Below are 22,213 nucleotides of genomic sequence, written 5' to 3' on the forward strand. Positions count from 1 at the left end.
GTGTCCCCTGTAGTAGTGCCCATTATGCAGTGCCTCCTGTAGTAGTGCTCATTATGCAGTGCCCCCTGTAGTAGTGCCCATTATGCAGTTCCCCCTGTAGTAGTGCCCATTATGCAGTGCCCCCTGTAGTTTTGCCCATTATGTAGTGACTTCTGTAGTTGTGCCCTTTATGCAGTGCCCCCTGTAGTAGTGCCCATTATGCAGTTCCCCCTGTAGTTTTGCCCATTATGTAGTGCCTCCTGTAGTAGTGCCCATTATGCAGTGCCCCCTGTAGTAGTGCCCATTATGCAGTGCCCCCTGTAGTAGTGCCCATTATGCAGTGCTCCCGGTAGTAGTGCCCATTATGCAGTGCGTCCTGTAGTAGTGCCCATTATGTAGTGCCTCCTGTAGTAGTGCCCATTATGCAGTTCCCCCTGTAGTAGTGCCCATTATGTAGTGCCTCCTGTAGTAGTGCCCATTATGTAGTGCTTCCAGTAGTAGTGGCCATTATGCAGTGACAACTGTAGTAGTGCCCATTATGCAGTTCCCCCTGTAGTTTTGCCCATTATGTAGTTCCTCCTGTAGTAGTGCCCATTATGCAGTGAAGCTGTAGTAGTGCCCATTGAGCATTGACCTTGTAGTATTGCCCATTATGCAGTGCTTCCTGTAGTATTGCCCATTATGCAGTGCCCACCATAGTAGTGACCATTATGCAGTGCTCCCTGTAGTAGTGCCCATTATGCAGTGCCCCCTGTAGTAGTGCCCATTATGCAGTGCCCCCTGTAGTAGTGCCCATTATGCAGTGCTCACGGTAGTAGTGCCCATTATGCAGTGCCCCCTGTAGTAGTGCCCATTATGCAGTGCCCCCTTTAGTTTTGCCCATTATGTAGTGCCCCTGTAGTAGTGCCCATTATGCAGTGCCCCCGTAGTAGTGACCATTATGCAGTGCCCCCTGTAGTAGTAACCATTATGCAGTGCCCCTTATAGTAGTAACCATTATGCAGTGCCCCCTGTAGTAGTAACCATTATGCAGTGCCCCTGTAGTAGTGACCATTATGCAGTGCCCCCTGTAGTAGTGACCATTATGCAGTGCCCCCTGTAGTAGTAACCATTTTGCAGTGCCCCTGTAGTAGTGACCATTATGCAGTGCCCCCTGTAGTAGTAACTATTATGCAGTGCCGCTTATTCTAGTTCCCATTATGCAGTGCTTCCTGTAGTAGTGGCCATTATGCAATGCCCCCTTTAGTACTGCCCATTATGCAGTGCTTGCTGTAGTAGTGCCCATTATGCAGTTCTCCCTGTGGTTTTGCCCATTATGTAGTGCCTCCTGTAGTAGTGCCCATTATGCAGTGCCCCCTGTAGTAGTGCCCATTATGCAGTGCCCCCTGTAGTAGTGCCCATTATGCAGTGCTCCTGGTATTAGTGCCCATTATGCAGTGCCTCCTGTAGTAGTGCCCATTATGCAGTGCCTCCTGTAGTATTGGCCCTTAAGCATTTTCCCCTGTATTATTAGCCTTAATGCAAAAACCCCCTGTAGTAATGCCCCTTATGCAATGTTCTATGCAGTAGTGCCACTTATGCAGGGCCCTCTGTAGTTGTGCCCATATGCAGTGCCACCTTTTTTGTGCACATTATGCAATGCTTCCTGTAGTAGTGCCCACTGTGCATTGTTTTCTGTAGTAGTGCCCATTATACAATACCCCCTGTAGTAGTGCCCATTATGCAATGCTACCTGTAGTAATGCCCCTTATGCAATGCCCCTTATAGTTGTGCACATTTTGCAGAGCCCCCTGTATTGTGCCCATTATACAATGCCACCTTTATTATGCCATTTAGGCAGTGCCTCCTGTAGTACTGCTTCATTAGCATTTCCCTCTGTAGTAATGCCCCTTATACAGTGCTACCTGTAATGTGCCCATTATTCAGTTTCTTCTGTAGCAGTGCCAATTATGCAGTTGGTCCTGTAGTAGTGCCCATTATGCAGTACTTCCTGTAGTAGTGCCCATTATTCAGTTGGTCCTGTAGTAGTGCCCATTATGCAGTGTCCCCTCTAGTAGTGCCCATTATGCAGTGAAGCTGTAGTAGTGCCCATTGAGCATTGACCTTGTAGTATTGCCCATTATGCAGTGCTTCCTGTAGTAGTGCCCATTGTGCAGTTCCCCCTGTAGTAGTGCCCATTGTGCAGTTCCCCCTGTAGTAGTGCCCATTATGCAGTATTTCCTGTAGTAGTGCCCATTATGCTGTGTTTCCTGTAGCAGTGCCCATTATGCAGTGCCCCCTGTATAAGTGCCCATTATGCAGTGCCTCCTGTAGTAGTGCCCATTATGCAGTGCCTCCTGTAGTAGTGCCCATTAAGCAGTGCCCCCTGTAATAGTGCCCATTATGCAGTGCCCCCTGTAGTAGTGCCCATTATGCAGTTCCCCCTGTAGTAGTGCCCATTATGCAGTTCCCCCTGTAGTAGTGCCCATTATGCAGTGCCCCCTGTAGTAGTGCCCATTATGCAGTTCCCCCTGTAGTAGTGCCCATTATGCAGTTCCCCCGGTAGTTTTGCCCATTATGTAGTGCCTCCTGTAGTAGTGCCCATTATGCAGTTCCCCCTGTAGTAGTGCCCATTATGCAGTGCCCCCTGTAGTAGTGCCCATTATGCAGTTCCCCCTGTAGTAGTGCCCATTATGCAGTTCCCCCTGTAGTTTTGCCCATTATGTAGTGCCTCCTGTTGTAGTGCCCATTATGCAGTTCCCCCTGTAGTAGTCCCCATTATGTAGTGCCTCCTGTAGTAGTGCCCATTATGTAGTGCTTCCAGTAGTAGTGGCCATTATGCAGTGCCCCCTGTAGTAGTGCCCATTATGCAGTTCCCCCTGTAGTTTTGCCCAGTATGTAGTGCCTCCTGTAGTAGTGCCCATTATGCAGTGCCCCCCGTAGTAGTGCCCATTATGCAGTGTCCCCTGTTGTAGTGCCCATTATGCAGTGCTCCCGGTAGTAGAGCCCATTATGCAGTGCCTCCTGTAGTAGTGCTCATTATGCAGTGCCCCCTGTAGTAGTGCCCATTATGCAGTTCCCCCTGTAGTAGTGCCCATTATGCAGTGCCCCCTGTAGTTTTGCCCATTATGTAGTAACTCCTGTAGTTGTGCCCATTATGCAGTAACCCCTGTTGTAGTGCCCATTATGCAGTTCCCCCTGTAGTTTTCCCCATTATGCAGTGCACCCTGTAGTAGTGCCCATTATGCAGTGCTCCCGGTAGTAGTGCCCATTATGCAGTGCCTCCTGTAGTAGTGCCCATTATGTAGTGCCTCCTGTAGTAGTGCCCATTATGCAGTTCCCTCTGTAGTAGTGCCCATTATGTAGTGCTTCCAGTAGTAGTGGCCATTATGCAGTGCCCCCTGTAGTAGTGCCCATTATGCAGTTCCCCCTGTAGTTTTGCCCTTTATGTAGTTCCTCCTGTAGTAGTGCCCATTATGCAGTGCCCACCAAAGTAGTGCCCATTATGCAGTGCCCCCTGTAGTAGTGCCCATTATGCAATGCTCCCGGTAGTAGTGCCCATTATGCAGTACCCCCTGTAGTAGTGCCCATTATGCAGTGCTCCCTGTAGTAGTGCCCATTATGCAGTGCCCCCTGTAGTAGTGCCCATTATGCAGTAGTCCCGGTAGTAGTGCCCATTATGCAGTGCTCACAGTAGTAGTGCCCATTATGCAGTGCCCCCTGTAGTAGTGTCCATTATGCAGTGCCCCCTGTAGTAGTGCCCATTATGCAGTGCCCCCTTTAGTTTTGCCCATTATGTAGTGCCCCTGTAGTAGTGCCCATTATGCAGTGCCCCTGTAGTAGTGACCATTATGCAGTGCACCCTGCAGTAGTAACCATTATGCAGTGCCCCTTATAGTAGTAACCATTATGCAGTGCCCCCTGTAGTAGTAACCATTATGCAGTGCCCCCTGTAGTAGTGACCATTAAGCAGTGCCCCCTGTAGTAGTGTCCATTATGCAGTGCCCCCTGTAGTAGTAACCATTATGCAGTGCCCCTGTAGTAGTGACCATTATGCAGTGCCCCCTGTAGTAGTAACCATTATGCAGTGCCCCTGTAGTAGTGACCATTATGCAGTGCCCCCTGTAGTAGTAACCATTATGCAGTGCCCCTTATACTAGTTCCCATTATGCAGTGCTTCCTGTAGTAGTGGCCATTTTGCAATGCCCCCTTTAGTACTGCCCATTATGTAGTGCCTCCAGTAGTAGTGCCCATTATGCAGTGCCCCCTGTAGTAGTGCCCATTATGCAGTGCCCCCTGTAGTAGTGCCCATTATGCAGTGCTCCTGCTGGTAGTGCCCATTATGCAGTTCTCCCTGTGGTTTTGCCCATTATGTAGTGCCTCCAGTAGTAGTGCCCATTATGCAGTGCCCCCTGTAGTAGTGCCCATTATGCTGTGCCCCCTGTAGTAGTGCCCATTATGCAGTGCTCCTGGTAGTAGTGCCCATTATGCTGTTCTCCCTGTGGTTTTGCCCATTATGTAGTGCCTCCAGTAGTAGTGCCCATTATGCAGTGCCTCCTGTAGTAATGCCCCTTATGCAGTGTTCTATGCAGTAGTGCCCCTTATGCAGGGCCCCCTGTAGTTGTGCCCATATGCAGTGCCACATTTTTTGTGCCCATTATGCAGTGACCACTGTAGTAGTGCCCATCATGCAATGCCCACTGTGCATTGTTTTCTGTAGTAGTTCCCATTATGCAGTGCCCCTGCAGTAGTGCCCATTATGCAGTGCTCCCGGTAGTAGTGCCCATTATGCAGTGCCTCTTGTAGTAGTGCCCATTATGCAGTGATCCCTGTAGTAGTGCCCATTATGCAGTGCCTCTTGTAGTAGTGCCCATTATGCAGTGACCCCTGTAGTAGTGACCATTATGCAGTGCCCCCTGTAGTAGTGACCATTATGCAGTGCCCCTTATAGTAGTAACCATTATGCAGTGCCCCCTGTAGTAGTAACCATTATGCAGAGACCCCTGTAGTAGTGACCATTATGCAGTGCCCCCTGTAACAGTAACCATTATGCAGTGCCCCTGTAGTAGTGACCATTACGCAGTGCCCCCTGTAGTAGTAACCATTATGCAGTGCCCCTTATACTAGTTACCATTATGCAGTGCTTCCAGTAGTAGTGGCCATTATGCAATGCCCCCTTTAGTAGTGCCCATTATGCAGTGCTTGCTGTAGTAGTGCCCATTATGCAGTTCCCCCTGTAGTTTTGCCCAATATGTAGTGCCTCCTGTAGTAGTGCCCATTATGCAGTGCACCCTTTAGTAGTGCCCATTATGCAGTGCCCCCTGTAGTAGTGTCCATTATGCAGTGCTCCTGGTAGTAGTGCCCATTATGCAGTGCCTCCTGTAGTAATGCGCATTTTGCAGTGTTCTATGCAGTAGTGCCCCTTATGCAGGGCCCCTGTAGTTGTGCCCATATGCAGTGCCACCTTTTTTGTGCACATTATGCAAGGCTTCCTGTAGTAGTGCCCACTGTGCATTGTTTTCTGTAGTAGTGCCCATTATGCAATACCCCCTGTAGTCGTGCCCATTATGCAGTGCCCCTGTAGTAGTGCCCATTATGCAATGCTTCCTGTAGTAATGCCCCTTATGCAATGCCCCTTATAGTTGTGCAAGTTTTGCAGTGCCCCCTGTATTGTGCCCATTATGCAATGCCACCTTTATTATGCCCTTTAGGCAGTGCCTCCTGTAGTACTGCTTCATTAGCATTTCCCTCTGTAGTAATGCCCCTAATACAGTGCTACCTGTATTGTACCCATTATGCAGTTTCTTCTGTAGCAGTGCCCATTATTCAGTTTCTTCTGTAGCAGTGACAATCATGCAGTTGGTCCTGTAGTAGTGCCCCTTATGCAATGTCCCCTGTAGTAGAGCCCACTTTGCAGTGCTTCCTGTAGTAGTGCCCATTATGCAGTGCCCCCTGTAGTAGTGCCCATTATGCAATGCACCCTGTAGTAGTGCCCATTATGCAGTACTTCCTGTAGCAGCCCATATTATTCCATGTTTCCTGTAGTAGTGCCCATTATGCAGTGCCCCTGTAGTAGTGCCCATTGAGCATTGACCTTGTAGTATTGCCATTATGCAGTGCTTCCTGTTGTAGGGCCCATTATTCAATGCCTCCTGTAGTAGTGCCCATTATGCAGTGCTCCCTGTAGTAGTGCCCATTGTGCAGTTCCCCCTGTAGTAGTGCCCATTGTGCAGTGCCCCCTGTAGTAGTGCCCATTATGCAGTATTTCCTGTAGTACTGCCCTTTATGCTGTGTTTCCTGTAGCAGTGCCCATTATGCAGTGCCCCCTGTATTAGTGCCCATTATGCAGTGCCTCCTGTAGTAGTGCCCATTATGCAGTGCCCCCCGTAGTAGTGCCCATTATGCAGTGTCCCCTGTAGTAGTGCCCATTATGCAGTGCCTCCTGTAGTAGTGCTCATTATGCAGTGCCCCCTGTAGTAGTGCCCATTATGCAGTTCCCCCTGTAGTAGTGCCCATTATGCAGTGCCCCCTGTAGTTTTGCCCATTATGTAGTGACTTCTGTAGTTGTGCCCTTTATGCAGTGCCCCCTGTAGTAGTGCCCATTATGCAGTTCCCCCTGTAGTTTTGCCCATTATGTAGTGCCTCCTGTAGTAGTGCCCATTATGCAGTGCCCCCTGTAGTAGTGCCCATTATGCAGTGCCCCCTGTAGTAGTGCCCATTATGCAGTGCTCCCGGTAGTAGTGCCCATTATGCAGTGCGTCCTGTAGTAGTGCCCATTATGTAGTGCCTCCTGTAGTAGTGCCCATTATGCAGTTCCCCCTGTAGTAGTGCCCATTATGTAGTGCCTCCTGTAGTAGTGCCCATTATGTAGTGCTTCCAGTAGTAGTGGCCATTATGCAGTGCCAACTGTAGTAGTGCCCATTATGCAGTTCCCCCTGTAGTTTTGCCCATTATGTAGTTCCTCCTGTAGTAGTGCCCATTATGCAGTGAAGCTGTAGTAGTGCCCATTGAGCATTGACCTTGTAGTATTGCCCATTATGCAGTGCTTCCTGTAGTATTGCCCATTATGCAGTGCCCACCATAGTAGTGACCATTATGCAGTGCTCCCTGTAGTAGTGCCCATTATGCAGTGCCCCCTGTAGTAGTGCCCATTATGCAGTGCCCCCTGTAGTAGTGCCCATTATGCAGTGCTCACGGTAGTAGTGCCCATTATGCAGTGCCCCCTGTAGTAGTGCCCATTATGCAGTGCCCCCTTTAGTTTTGCCCATTATGTAGTGCCCCTGTAGTAGTGCCCATTATGCAGTGCCCCCGTAGTAGTGACCATTATGCAGTGCCCCCTGTAGTAGTAACCATTATGCAGTGCCCCTTATAGTAGTAACCATTATGCAGTGCCCCCTGTAGTAGTAACCATTATGCAGTGCCCCTGTAGTAGTGACCATTATGCAGTGCCCCCTGTAGTAGTGACCATTATGCAGTGCCCCCTGTAGTAGTAACCATTTTGCAGTGCCCCTGTAGTAGTGACCATTATGCAGTGCCCCCTGTAGTAGTAACTATTATGCAGTGCCGCTTATTCTAGTTCCCATTATGCAGTGCTTCCTGTAGTAGTGGCCATTATGCAATGCCCCCTTTAGTACTGCCCATTATGCAGTGCTTGCTGTAGTAGTGCCCATTATGCAGTTCTCCCTGTGGTTTTGCCCATTATGTAGTGCCTCCTGTAGTAGTGCCCATTATGCAGTGCCCCCTGTAGTAGTGCCCATTATGCAGTGCCCCCTGTAGTAGTGCCCATTATGCAGTGCTCCTGGTATTAGTGCCCATTATGCAGTGCCTCCTGTAGTAGTGCCCATTATGCAGTGCCTCCTGTAGTATTGCCCCTTAAGCATTTTCCCCTGTATTATTAGCCTTAATGCAAAAACCCCCTGTAGTAATGCCCCTTATGCAATGTTCTATGCAGTAGTGCCCCTTATGCAGGGCCCTCTGTAGTTGTGCCCATATGCAGTGCCACCTTTTTTGTGCACATTATGCAATGCTTCCTGTAGTAGTGCCCACTGTGCATTGTTTTCTGTAGTAGTGCCCATTATACAATACCCCCTGTAGTAGTGCCCATTATGCAATGCTACCTGTAGTAATGCCCCTTATGCAATGCCCCTTATAGTTGTGCACATTTTGCAGAGCCCCCTGTATTGTGCCCATTATACAATGCCACCTTTATTATGCCATTTAGGCAGTGCCTCCTGTAGTACTGCTTCATTAGCATTTCCCTCTGTAGTAATGCCCCTTATACAGTGCTACCTGTAATGTGCCCATTATTCAGTTTCTTCTGTAGCAGTGCCAATTATGCAGTTGGTCCTGTAGTAGTGCCCATTATGCAGTACTTCCTGTAGTAGTGCCCATTATTCAGTTGGTCCTGTAGTAGTGCCCATTATGCAGTGTCCCCTCTAGTAGTGCCCATTATGCAGTGAAGCTGTAGTAGTGCCCATTGAGCATTGACCTTGTAGTATTGCCGATTATGCAGTGCTTCCTGTAGTAGTGCCCATTGTGCAGTTCCCCCTGTAGTAGTGCCCATTGTGCAGTTCCCCCTGTAGTAGTGCCCATTATGCAGTATTTCCTGTAGTAGTGCCCATTATGCTGTGTTTCCTGTAGCAGTGCCCATTATGCAGTGCCCCCTGTATAAGTGCCCATTATGCAGTGCCTCCTGTAGTAGTGCCCATTATGCAGTGCCTCCTGTAGTAGTGCCCATTAAGCAGTGCCCCCTGTAATAGTGCCCATTATGCAGTGCCCCCTGTAGTAGTGCCCATTATGCAGTTCCCCCTGTAGTAGTGCCCATTATGCAGTTCCCCCTGTAGTAGTGCCCATTATGCAGTGCCCCCTGTAGTAGTGCCCATTATGCAGTTCCCCCTGTAGTAGTGCCCATTATGCAGTTCCCCCGGTAGTTTTGCCCATTATGTAGTGCCTCCTGTAGTAGTGCCCATTATGCAGTTCCCCCTGTAGTAGTGCCCATTATGCAGTGCCCCCTGTAGTAGTGCCCATTATGCAGTTCCCCCTGTAGTAGTGCCCATTATGCAGTTCCCCCTGTAGTTTTGCCCATTATGTAGTGCCTCCTGTTGTAGTGCCCATTATGCAGTTCCCCCTGTAGTAGTCCCCATTATGTAGTGCCTCCTGTAGTAGTGCCCATTATGTAGTGCTTCCAGTAGTAGTGGCCATTATGCAGTGCCCCCTGTAGTAGTGCCCATTATGCAGTTCCCCCTGTAGTTTTGCCCATTATGTAGTGCCTCCTGTAGTAGTGCCCATTATGCAGTGCCCCCCGTAGTAGTGCCCATTATGCAGTGTCCCCTGTTGTAGTGCCCATTATGCAGTGCTCCCGGTAGTAGAGCCCATTATGCAGTGCCTCCTGTAGTAGTGCTCATTATGCAGTGCCCCCTGTAGTAGTGCCCATTATGCAGTTCCCCCTGTAGTAGTGCCCATTATGCAGTGCCCCCTGTAGTTTTGCCCATTATGTAGTAACTCCTGTAGTTGTGCCCATTATGCAGTAACCCCTGTTGTAGTGCCCATTATGCAGTTCCCCCTGTAGTTTTCCCCATTATGCAGTGCACCCTGTAGTAGTGCCCATTATGCAGTGCTCCCGGTAGTAGTGCCCATTATGCAGTGCCTCCTGTAGTAGTGCCCATTATGTAGTGCCTCCTGTAGTAGTGCCCATTATGCAGTTCCCTCTGTAGTAGTGCCCATTATGTAGTGCTTCCAGTAGTAGTGGCCATTATGCAGTGCCCCCTGTAGTAGTGCCCATTATGCAGTTCCCCCTGTAGTTTTGCCCTTTATGTAGTTCCTCCTGTAGTAGTGCCCATTATGCAGTGCCCACCATAGTAGTGCCCATTATGCAGTGCCCCCTGTAGTAGTGCCCATTATGCAATGCTCCCGGTAGTAGTGCCCATTATGCAGTACCCCCTGTAGTAGTGCCCATTATGCAGTGCTCCCTGTAGTAGTGCCCATTATGCAGTGCCCCCTGTAGTAGTGCCCATTATGCAGTAGTCCCGGTAGTAGTGCCCATTATGCAGTGCTCACAGTAGTAGTGCCCATTATGCAGTGCCCCCTGTAGTAGTGTCCATTATGCAGTGCCCCCTGTAGTAGTGCCCATTATGCAGTGCCCCCTTTAGTTTTGCCCATTATGTAGTGCCCCTGTAGTAGTGCCCATTATGCAGTGCCCCTGTAGTAGTGACCATTATGCAGTGCACCCTGCAGTAGTAACCATTATGCAGTGCCCCTTATAGTAGTAACCATTATGCAGTGCCCCCTGTAGTAGTAACCATTATGCAGTGCCCCCTGTAGTAGTGACCATTAAGCAGTGCCCCCTGTAGTAGTGTCCATTATGCAGTGCCCCCTGTAGTAGTAACCATTATGCAGTGCCCCTGTAGTAGTGACCATTATGCAGTGCCCCCTGTAGTAGTAACCATTATGCAGTGCCCCTGTAGTAGTGACCATTATGCAGTGCCCCCTGTAGTAGTAACCATTATGCAGTGCCCCTTATACTAGTTCCCATTATGCAGTGCTTCCTGTAGTAGTGGCCATTTTGCAATGCCCCCTTTAGTACTGCCCATTATGTAGTGCCTCCAGTAGTAGTGCCCATTATGCAGTGCCCCCTGTAGTAGTGCCCATTATGCAGTGCCCCCTGTAGTAGTGCCCATTATGCAGTGCTCCTGCTGGTAGTGCCCATTATGCAGTTCTCCCTGTGGTTTTGCCCATTATGTAGTGCCTCCAGTAGTAGTGGCCATTTTGTAATGCTCCCTGTAGTAGTGCCCATTATGCAGTGCCCCCTGTAGTAGTGCCCATTATGCAGTGCCCCTTGTAGTAGTGCCCATTATGCAGTTCCCCCTGTAGCAGTGCCCATTATGCAGTGCCCCTTGTAGCAGTGCCCATTATGTATTGCTCCCTGTAGCAGTGCCCATTATGCAGTGCCCCCTGTAGCAGTGCCCATTATGTAATGCTCCCTGTAGTAGTGCCCATTATGCAGTGCCCCCTGTAGTAGTGCCCATTATGCAGTGCCCCTTGTAGTAGTGCCCATTATGCAGTGCCCCCTGTAGTTGACCTGATTATGCAGTGCCCCTTGTAGTAGTGCCCATTATGCAGTGCCCCTTGTAGTAGTGCCCATTATGTAGTGCCCCTTGTAGTAGTGCCCATTATGCAGTGCCCCTTGTAGTAGTGCCCATTATGCAATGTCCCCTGTAGTAGTGCCCATTATGTAGTGCCCCTTGTAGTAGTGCCCATTATGCAGTGCCCCTTGTAGTAGTGCCCATTATGCAATGTCCCCTTGTAGTAGTGCCCATTATGCAGTGCCCCCTGTAGTTGACCTGATTATGCAGTGCCCCTTTTAGTAGTGCCCATTATGCAGTGCCCCTTGTAGTAGTGCCCATTATGCAGTGCCCCTTGTAGTAGTGCCCATTATGCAATGTCTCCTTGTAGTAGTGCCCATTATGCAGTGCCCCCTGTAGTTGACCTGATTATGCAGTGCCCCTTTTAGTAGTGCCCATTATGCAGTGCCCCTTGTAGTAGTGCCCATTATGCAGTGCCCCTTGTAGTAGTGCCCATTATGCAATGTCCCCTTGTAGTTGTGCCCATTATGCAGTGCCCCCTGTAGTTGACCTGATTATGCAGTGCCCCTTTTAGTAGTGCCCATTATGCAGTGCCCCTTGTAGTAGTGCCCATTATGCAGTGCCCCTTGTAGTAGTGCCCATTATGCAGTGCCCCTTGTAGTAGTACCCATTATGCAGTGCCCCTTGTAGTAGTGCCCATTATGCAGTGCCCCTTGTAGTAGTGCCCATTATGCAGTGCCCCTTGTAGTAGTGCCCATTATGCAGTGCTTCCACAAAACCAAATCCACTTTTTAAATTAATCTCTCTGATACGTCCATATCCTTTGAAAAACTTTTCCACAGCTGCCAATCAGGGACAGCTGCCCATGATTGGCTGCTGTTCCGCGAGCTGTGATTGGCTCGCGGCCAGCTCAATAGTAGTATTGAGCTGGCCACGAGCCAATCATAGGTCACAAAACAGCAGCCAATCAGTACCGGCTCCATAGTTCAAATACAGCAACGAAGATGGTCTTTTTCGCCACCTGCGGCCCGGTGCACTACTCGCCGCTGCCACCCTTGCCCCTTTCTCAGGTACTTCTGTTGTCCCTGTCTTGTGCCCGTACTCGAGGCCAGATAGCCTTCCCTGCACTGCCCCCCCAGTTCAGCCAGCCTGCCTTCCCCCCCCAGTTTAGCCAGCCATGCTGCCTTCCCTGCCCCTCCCCAAGTCCAGCCATCCTTCCCTAAGCCCTCTCTATCCTAGCCATCCTTCCTTCCCTGCCCAGCCCCCCAGTGCAGCCAGCCTTCCTTCCTTGCCCACCCCCTCGTGCAGCCATCCTTCCTTCCTTCCCTACACACCCCCCAGTCCAGCCAGCATTCCTTCCCTGCCCACCTCCCTAGTCCAGCAAGACATCCTTCTCTGCCCACCCTCCCAGTGCAGCCAGCCTTACTTTCCTGCCCCCCCCACCAGTGCAGCCAGAATTCCTACCATGCATACCCCACCAGTACAGCCTTCCCTGCCTACCCCACCAGTATAGCCTTCCCTGCCTACCCCACCAATTCAGCCAGCCTTCCATGCACTCCCTTCTCCCCCCCTATTAGTCCAGCCAGCCTGTCTTCCCTGTCCTGGTCCTGCCAGTTTTCCTTGTGGAACTCCTATGTCTAGCCAGCCTGCCTGTCTTCTCTGCCCTGCCTCTAGTCCAGCCGGCCTTCCTTGCCCTTTGCCCCCCTCAGACCAAGCCGGCCTTCCCTGCCCTTTGCCACCCCAATCCACTCTTCCCAGCCAAGTGCCCCCGCTTTTTTAGCCTTCCCAGCCCTGTGCCTCCAATTAATATCCAGCCTTCTCTACCCTGTGCCATCCAATCCGCCATGTTTAGCCATCCCTGATTGACATACCAATTGATGCACAACCCCCGAAGTAGCTCCACCCACATTATCCACAACTCCACCCAAGTCAGCCCTATACCCCGGGGGGCCCTGCCTATTTTGTCAGTACCAGGCCCCAAAATTTCTGATGGCAGCCTTGTTTGGGGGGTCCCACCTTTCCTGAGATCCCTTTGGCTGGGAAGACCCTGAGAAATGGTCACCCGGCTGTGGCATTACACCCCGGCTAGATTTGAGTCCAGTGCTGGTTTTTAAAATAGGGGGAACGCCACGTCATTTTTTCCCTTATTTTTAAAAACCAGGACTGGCTTTAAGAGACCAGTGCTGGTTCATAAATCACGGAGGAACCCTACACATTTTTTCACTCGTATTTTTAGAACCAGGACTGGTACAGGAGCCCGTGGCTAGTTATGCTTTAGGAGGGGGGGGGGGGGGGGACACCTGTGTAATTTTTTTAAAATTAACCCTTTATACAGTAATTAAAGGCAGAAACATGCGCAGATCATACTGATTTGTGTGTGTTTCTGCCAAACTCGCAGCTCAGGAGGTGGTCTATTTCCAACTTCTACTTTGCTAAAATTACACCATTGATTATAGTCATAATTCCCAAGTTGTATTCCTGGCTATGAAAAGTACTTGAGAGTTTGGCTGATGGTGTATTTATTTCTATTTGTGTTCTCACCCGAGTAAATTTACCCCCTAGAGCATCAATAAAAGTAATATGTTGAATTCCACGAATAGTGATAGACTAAATTAGAATTTGTGCCACTTTAGTATTCATCCAAATATATATTTTTTTTATTTTACTTTAATGTATTAATAATAAATGATATATTTTATCTTTATCTCTATGAACAATATGAAAAGTAACAATACCAAAAGAAAGAGTTTTGTTTCTTTCATTTTTGATAAATACCAAACTGGATACACAAATGGCTTTTCTGTGAGATATCCGGGGGGTCTTGGTGTTCTGAGTAAATTTGACCAAGCATAATGGAAATAAATTCTTGTGACTATGGAGTCTATGAAGTTAGCCTTGGGGGAGTGTTAAAGTGGCCGAAGATAAAGTACCAACCAATCAGCTCCTAACTGTCACTTTACAATCTGTTTGAAAAATAACTTTTAGGAGCTGATTGGTTGGTACTTTGGCCCTCATTCAGAGCCGCTTGCAAAAAGCGAGCGCTCGCACTGAATGAGGGTGGCCACTTTTTTTTTAAGCCGGCCTCCTAGCCACTCGCTAAGCTGTGGGTGACCACCCACAGCATTTGCGAGCGGCCAGGTGTTGGTCACGATGGTCACGACCATCGGGCTTGCGACGAGACCCTTATGGTAGGGTCTTGTCTGCCGCAAGCCCCAGCGAGCTTCCAGCTCTAATAGAGCAGGAAGCTCACTACTGACATCACGAGTGATGTTAGTAGGGCTGCCCACAAATGGTAGGCGTTCCTTCAGGAACGCCTCTGTTTGTCCGGCCACCCTCCCTCCCCGCCTACAAAACGGGGTGAGCTGTCGATCAACATTGACAGCCGCCCCGTTTGTAGCGAGCCCCGGAGCAAGTGAATTTCTCACTCGCTACAGGGCTTGCGCACACTGCGCGTGCGAATGCCGACCATCGACCCGCTTATGAGCGGGTCTGAATGAGAGCCTTTATCTCTGTCCACTTTATCCCTCTCCAAGGCTTAGTACATCGGCCCCTAAGTCATTTATGTAAGTGAACAGATGGGGTTGTGTGATCTACAGCTAAAAGTTGAGAGGAAAATGATTGATATTATTATAAGAACAGAATAACAGAGGGCTGCTCTAATGCTGGAGGGCGTGAAAGTCTTAGGCGGGGATGGTGTTTGTGAGGAAGTCAGTATTTTAGGGGTGTCTTTACATCTGGAGGCATTTAGTTTAGGTGGGAGGTGGTTAAGAACTAAGGAGGTCTCATTTTGCTGGACTGCGCATGCTCCGCCATCTTGTTCTGCTGACTTATTCCCACCCTCGCTACCTGAGAGCTTTGGGTTGGGGCATGCGATCCTGTACACAGGAAACAGGGCCCCGGCGTCTCAGTTACGGCAGCCATTTTGAGTGATCACAGACTGACCCAAGGAGCCGATGTTTGCCTGATCTGCATCTAATGATGTGTATGTGTGCGCAGTTGCGGACAGCTGCAAATGGCGCCAGTGGACGTTTCAGTACAAGTCCTGGCCGCTGGTGCATTAGCATATTTCCGCCCAGTGAGTTTATATATACCGTCTATATTCACTTAGTTCACCGCCATCATCAATGTTATATGGTCAGCCCTGTGAAAATCAAACACGAATGTTAAAAGTGCACTTACCATTATGCTATAGGGAAGTGGTTCTGAAACTCGGTCCTCAGGACCCAACACAGTTCATGTTTCCCAGGTCACCCAGCAGGACCACAGGTGTAATCATTACTCACTGACACATTTCCCAGGTCACCCAGCAGGACCACAGGTGTAATCATTACTCACTGACACATTTCCCAGGTCGCCCAGCAGGAGCACAGGTGTAGTCATTACTCACTGACACATTTCCCAGGTCACCCAGCAGCTGCACAGGTGTAGTCATTACTCACTGATACATTTCCCAGGTCACCCAGCAGGAGCACAGGTGTAGTCATTACTCACTGACACATTTCCCAGGTCACCCAGCAGGAGCACAGGTGTAGTCATTACTCACTGACACATTTCCAATGTCACCCAGCAGGAGCACAGGTGTAATCATTACTCACTGACACATTTCCCAGGTCACCCAGCAGGAGCAAAGGTGTAATCATTACTCACTGACACATTTCCCAGGTCAACCAGCAGCTGCACAGATGTAGTCATTACTCACTGACACATTTCCCAGGTCACCCAGCAGGTGCACAGGTGTAGTCATTACTTGTTGACACATTTCCCAGGTCACCAGCAGGAGCACAGGTGTAATCATTACTCACTGACACATTTCCCAGGTCACCCAGCAGCTGCACAGGTGTAGTCATTACTCACTGACACATTTCCCAGGTCACCCAGCAGGAACACAGGTGTAGTCATTACTCACTGACACATTTCCCAAGTCACCCAGCAGGACCACAGGTGTAATCATTACTCACTGAAACATTTCCCAGGTCACCCAACAGGAGCACAGGTGTAATCATTACTCACTGACACATTTCCCAGGTCACCCAGCAGGAGCACAGGTGTAGTCATTACTCACTGACACATTTCCCAGGTCACCCAGCAGATGCACAGGTGTAGTCATTACTCAATGACACATTTCCCAGGTCACCCAGCAGGTGCACAGGTGTAGTCATTACTCACTGACACATTTCCCAGGTCACCCAGCAAGAGCACAGGTGTAGTCATTACTCACTGACACATTTCCCAGGTCACACAGCAGCTGCACAGGTGTAGTCATTACTCAATGACACATTTAACAGGTCACCCAGTAGGTGCACAGGTGTAATCATTACTCACTGACACATTTCCCAGGTCACCCAGCAGGAGCACAGGTGTAATCATTACTCACTGACACATTTCCCAGGTCACCCAGCAGGAGCACAGGTGTAGTCATTACTCACTGACACATTTCCCAGATCACCCAGCAGGAGCACAGGTGTAGTCATTACTCACTTACACATTTCCCAGGTCACCCAGCAGGAGCACAGGTGTAATCATTACTCACTGACACATTTCCCAGGTCAACCAGCAGCTGCACAGATGTAGTCATTACTCACTGACACATTTCCCAGGTCACACAGCAGGAGCAAAGGTGTAATCATTACTCACTGACACATTTCCCAGGTCACCCAGCAGCTGCACAGGTGTAGTCATTACTCACTGACACATATCCCAGGTCACCCAGCAGGTGCACAGGTGTAGTCATTACTCACTGACACATTTCCCAGGTCACCCAGCAGGTGCACAGGTGTAGTCATTACTCACTGACACATTTCCCAGGTCACCCAGCAGGAGCACAGGTGTAATCATTACTCACTGACACATTTCCCAGGTCAACCAGCAGCTGCACAGGTGTAGTTATTACTCACTGACACATTTCCCAGGTCACACAGCAGGAGCAAAGGTGTAATCATTACTCACTGACACATTTCCCAGGTCACCCAGCAGCTGCACAGGTGTAGTTATTACTCACTGACACATATCCCAAGTCACCCAGCAGGAGCAAAGGTGTAATCATTACTCACTGACACATTTCCCAGGTCACCCAGCAGCTGCACAGGTGTAGTTATTACTCACTGACACATTTCCCAGATCACCCAGCAGGAGCACAGGTGTAGTTATTACTCACTGACACATATCCCAGGTCACCCAGCAGGTGCACAGGTGTAGTCATTACTCACTGACACATTTCCCAGGTCACCCAGCAGGTGCACAGGTGTAGTCATTACTCACTGACACATTTCCCAGGTCACCCAGCAGGTGCACAGGTGTAATCATTACTCACTGACACATTTCCCAGGTCACCCAGCAGCTGCACAGGTGTAGTTATTACTCACTGACACATATCCCAGGTCACCCAGCAGGTGCACAGGTGTAGTCATTACTCACTGACACATTTCCCAGGTCACCCAGCAGGTGCACAGGTGTAGTCATTACTCACTGACACATTTCCCAGGTCACCCAGCAGCAGCACAGGTGTAATCATTACTCACTGACACATTTCCCAGGTCACCCAGCAGCTGCACAGGTGTAGTCATTACTCACTGACACATTTCCCAGGTCACCCAGCAGTTGCACAGGTGTAGTCATTACTCACTGATACATTTCCCAGGTCACCCAGCAGGAGCACAGGTGCAGTCATTACTCACTGACACATTTCCCAGATCACCCAGCAGGAGCACAGGTGTAGTCATTACTCACTGACACATTTCCCAGGTCACCCAGCAGGAGCACAGGTGTAATCATTACTCACTGACACATTTCCCAGGTCACCCAGCAGGTGCACAGGTGTAGTCATTACTCACTGACACATTTCCCAGGTCACCCATCAGGTGCACAGGTGTAGTCATTACTCACTGACACATTTCCCAGGTCACCCAGCAGGAGCACAGGTGTAGTCATTACTCACTGACACATTTCCCAGGTCACCCAGCAGGAGCACAGGTGTAATCATTACTCACTGACACATTTCCCAGGTCACCCAGCAGGAGCAAAGGTGTAATCATTACTCACTGACACATTTCCCAGGTCAACCAGCAGCTGCACAGATGTAGTCATTACTCACTGACACATTTCCCAGGTCACCCAGCAGGTGCACAGGTGTAGTCATTACTTGTTGACACATTTCCCAGGTCACCAGCAGGAGCACAGGTGTAGTCATTACTCACTGACACATTTCCCAGGTCACCCAGCAGGTGCACAGGTGTAGTCATCACTCATTGACACATTTCCAAGGTCACCCAGCAGGAGCACAGGTGTAATCATTACTCACTGACACATTTCCCAGGTCACCCAGCAGCTGCACAGGTGTAGTCATTACTCACTGACACATTTCCCAGGTCACCCAGCAGGAGCACAGGTGTAGTCATTACTCACTGACACAGTTCCCAGGTCACCCAGCAGGTGCACAGGTGTAGTCATTACTCACTGACACATTTCCCAGGTCACCCAGCAGGAGCACAGGTGTAGTCATTACTCACAACACATTTCCCAGGTCACCCAGCAGCTGCACAGGTGTAGTCATTACTCACTGACACATTTCTCTGGTCACCCATCAGGTGCACAGGTGTAGTCATTACTCACTGATACATTTCCCAGGTCACCCAGCAGGAGCACAGGTGTAGTCATTACTCACTGACACATTTCCCAGGTCACCCAGCAGGAGCACAGGTGTAGTCATTACTCACTGACACATTTCCCAGGTCACCCAGCAGGAGCACAGGTGTAATCATTACTCACTGACACATTTCCCAGGTCACCCAGCAGGAGCACAGGTGTAATCATTACTCACTGACACATTTCCCAGGTCACCCAGCAGCTGCCACAGATGTAGTCATTACTCATTGACACATTTCCCAGGTCACCCTGCAGGTGCACAGGTGTAGTCATTACTCACTGGCACATTTCCCAGGTCACCCTGCAGGTGCACAGGTGTAGTCATTACTCACTGACACATTTCCCAGGTCACCAGCAGGAGCACAGGTGTAGTCATTACTCACTTACACATTTCCCTTGTCACCCAGCAGGAGCACAGGTGTACTCATTACTCACTGACACATTTCCCAGGTCACCCAGCAGGTGCAGAGGTGTAGTCATTACTCATTGACACATTTCCCAGGTCACCCAGCAGGAGCACAGGTGTAAACATTACTCACTGACACATTTCCCAAGTCACCCAGCAGCTGCACAGATGTAGTCATTACTCACTGACACATTTCCCAGGTCGCCCAGCAGGTGCACAGGTGTAGTCATTACTCACTGACACATTTCCCAGGTCACCCAGCAGGTGCACAGGTGTAGTCATTACTCACTGACACATTTCTCTGGTCACCCAGCAGGAGCACAGGTGTAGTCATTACTCACTGACACATTTCCCAGGTCACCCAGCAGCTGCACAGGTGTAGTCATTACTCACTGACACATTTCCCAGGTCACCCAGCAGTTGCACAGGTGTAGTCATTACTCACTGATACATTTCCCAGGTCACCCAGCAGGAGCACAGGTGCAGTCATTACTCACTGACACATTTCCCAGATCACCCAGCAGGAGCACAGGTGTAGTCATTACTCACTGTCACATTTCCCAGGTCACCCAGCAGGAGCACAGGTGTAATCATTACTCACTGACACATTTCCCAGGTCACCCAGCAGCTGCACAGGTGTAGTCATTACTCACTGACACATTTCCCAGGTCACCCATCAGGTGCACAGGTGTAGTCATTACTCACTGACACATTTCCCAGGTCACCCAGCAGGAGCACAGGTGTAGTCATTACTCACTGACACATTTCCCAGGTCACCCAGCAGGAGCACAGGTGTAATCATTACTCACTGACACATTTCCCAGGTCACCCAGCAGGAGCAAAGGTGTAATCATTACTCACTGACACATTTCCCAGGTCAACCAGCAGCTGCACAGATGTAGTCATTACTCACTGACACATTTCCCAGGTCACCCAGCAGGTGCACAGGTGTAGTCATTACTTGTTGACACATTTCCCAGGTCACCAGCAGGAGCACAGGTGTAGTCATTACTCACTGACACATTTCCCAGGTCACCCAGCAGGTGCACAGGTGTAGTCATCACTCATTGACACATTTCCAAGGTCACCCAGCAGGAGCACAGGTGTAATCATTACTCACTGACACATTTCCCAGGTCACCCAGCAGCTGCACAGGTGTAGTCATTACTCACTGACACATTTCCCAGGTCACCCAGCAGGAGCACAGGTGTAGTCATTACTCACTGACACAGTTCCCAGGTCACCCAGCAGGTGCACAGGTGTAGTCATTACTCACTGACACATTTCCCAGGTCACCCAGCAGGAGCACAGGTGTAGTCATTACTCACAACACATTTCCCAGGTCACCCAGCAGCTGCACAGGTGTAGTCATTGCTCACTGACACATTTCCCAGGTCACCCATCAGGTGCACAGGTGTAGTCATTACTCACTGATACATTTCCCAGGTCACCCAGCAGGTGCACAGGTGTAGTCATTACTCACTGACACATTTCCCAGGTCACCCAGCAGGAGCAAAGGTGTAGTCATTACTCACTGACACATTTCCCAGGTCACCCAGCAGGAGCACAGGTGTAATCATTACTCAATGACACATTTCCCAGGTCACCCAGCAGGAGCACAGGTGTAATCATTACTCACTGACACATTTCCCAGGTCACCCAGCAGCTGCCACAGATGTAGTCATTACTCATTGACACATTTCCCAGGTCACCCTGCAGGTGCACAGGTGTAGTCATTACTCACTGACACATTTCCCAGGTCACCCTGCAGGTGCACAGGTGTAGTCATTACTCACTGACACATTTCCCAGGTCACCAGCAGGAGCACAGGTGTAGTCATTACTCACTTACACATTTCCCTTGTCACCCAGCAGGAGCACAGGTGTACTCATTACTCACTGACACATTTCCCAGGTCACCCAGCAGGTGCAGAGGTGTAGTCATTACTCATTGACACATTTCCCAGGTCACCCAGCAGGAGCACAGGTGTAATCATTACTCACTGACACATTTCCCAAGTCACCCAGCAGCTGCACAGATGTAGTCATTACTCACTGACACATTTCCCAGGTCGCCCAGCAGGTGCACAGGTGTAGTCATTACTCACTGACACATTTCCCAGGTCACCCAGCAGGTGCACAGGTGTAGTCATTACTCACTGACACATTTCTCTGGTCACCCAGCAGGAGCACAGGTGTAGTCATTACTCACTGACACATTTCCCAGGTCACCCAGCAGATGCACAGGTGTAGTCATTACTCAATGACACATTTCCCAGGTCACCCAGCAGGTGCACAGGTGTAGTCATTACTCACTGACACATTTCCCAGGTCACCCAGCAGGAGCACAGGTGTAGTCATTACTCACTGACACATTTCCCAGGTCACCCAGCAGCTGCACAGGTGTAGTCATTACTCAATGACACATTTAACAGGTCACCCAGTAGGTGCACAGGTGTAATCATTACTCACTGACACATTTCCCAGGTCACCCAGCAGGAGCACAGGTGTAGTCATTACTCACTGACACATTTCCCAGGTCACCCAGCAGCTGCACAGGTGTAGTCATTACTCACTGACACATTTCACAGGTCAACCAGCAGCTGCACAGATGTAGTCATTACTCACTGACACATTTCCCAGGTCATACAGCAGGTGCACAGGTGTAGTCATTACTTGTTGACACATTTCCCAGGTCACCAGCAGGAGCACAGGTGTAGTCATTACTCACTGACACATTTCTCTGGTCACCCAGCAGGTGCACAGGTGTAGTCATCACTCATTGACACATTTCCCAGGTCACCCAGCAGGAGCACAGGTGTAATCATTACTCACTGACACATTTCCCAGGTCACCCAGCAGCTGCACAGGTGTAGTCATTACTCACTGACACATTTCCCAGGTCACCCAGCAGGAGCACAGGTGTAGTCATTACTCACTGACACATTTCCCAGGTCACCCAGCAGGTGCACAGGTGTAGTCATTACTCACTGACACATTTCCCAGGTCACCCAGCAGGAGCACAGGTGTAGTCATTACTCACAACACATTTCCCAGGTCACCCAGCAGCTGCACAGGTGTAGTCATTACTCACTGACACATTTCCCAGGTCACCCATCAGGTGCACA

This window comes from Taudactylus pleione, unplaced genomic scaffold, assembly GCF_031769625.1.
Source record: "Taudactylus pleione unplaced genomic scaffold, aTauple2 ptg000913l, whole genome shotgun sequence".
Taxonomy (NCBI): domain Eukaryota; kingdom Metazoa; phylum Chordata; class Amphibia; order Anura; family Myobatrachidae; genus Taudactylus; species Taudactylus pleione.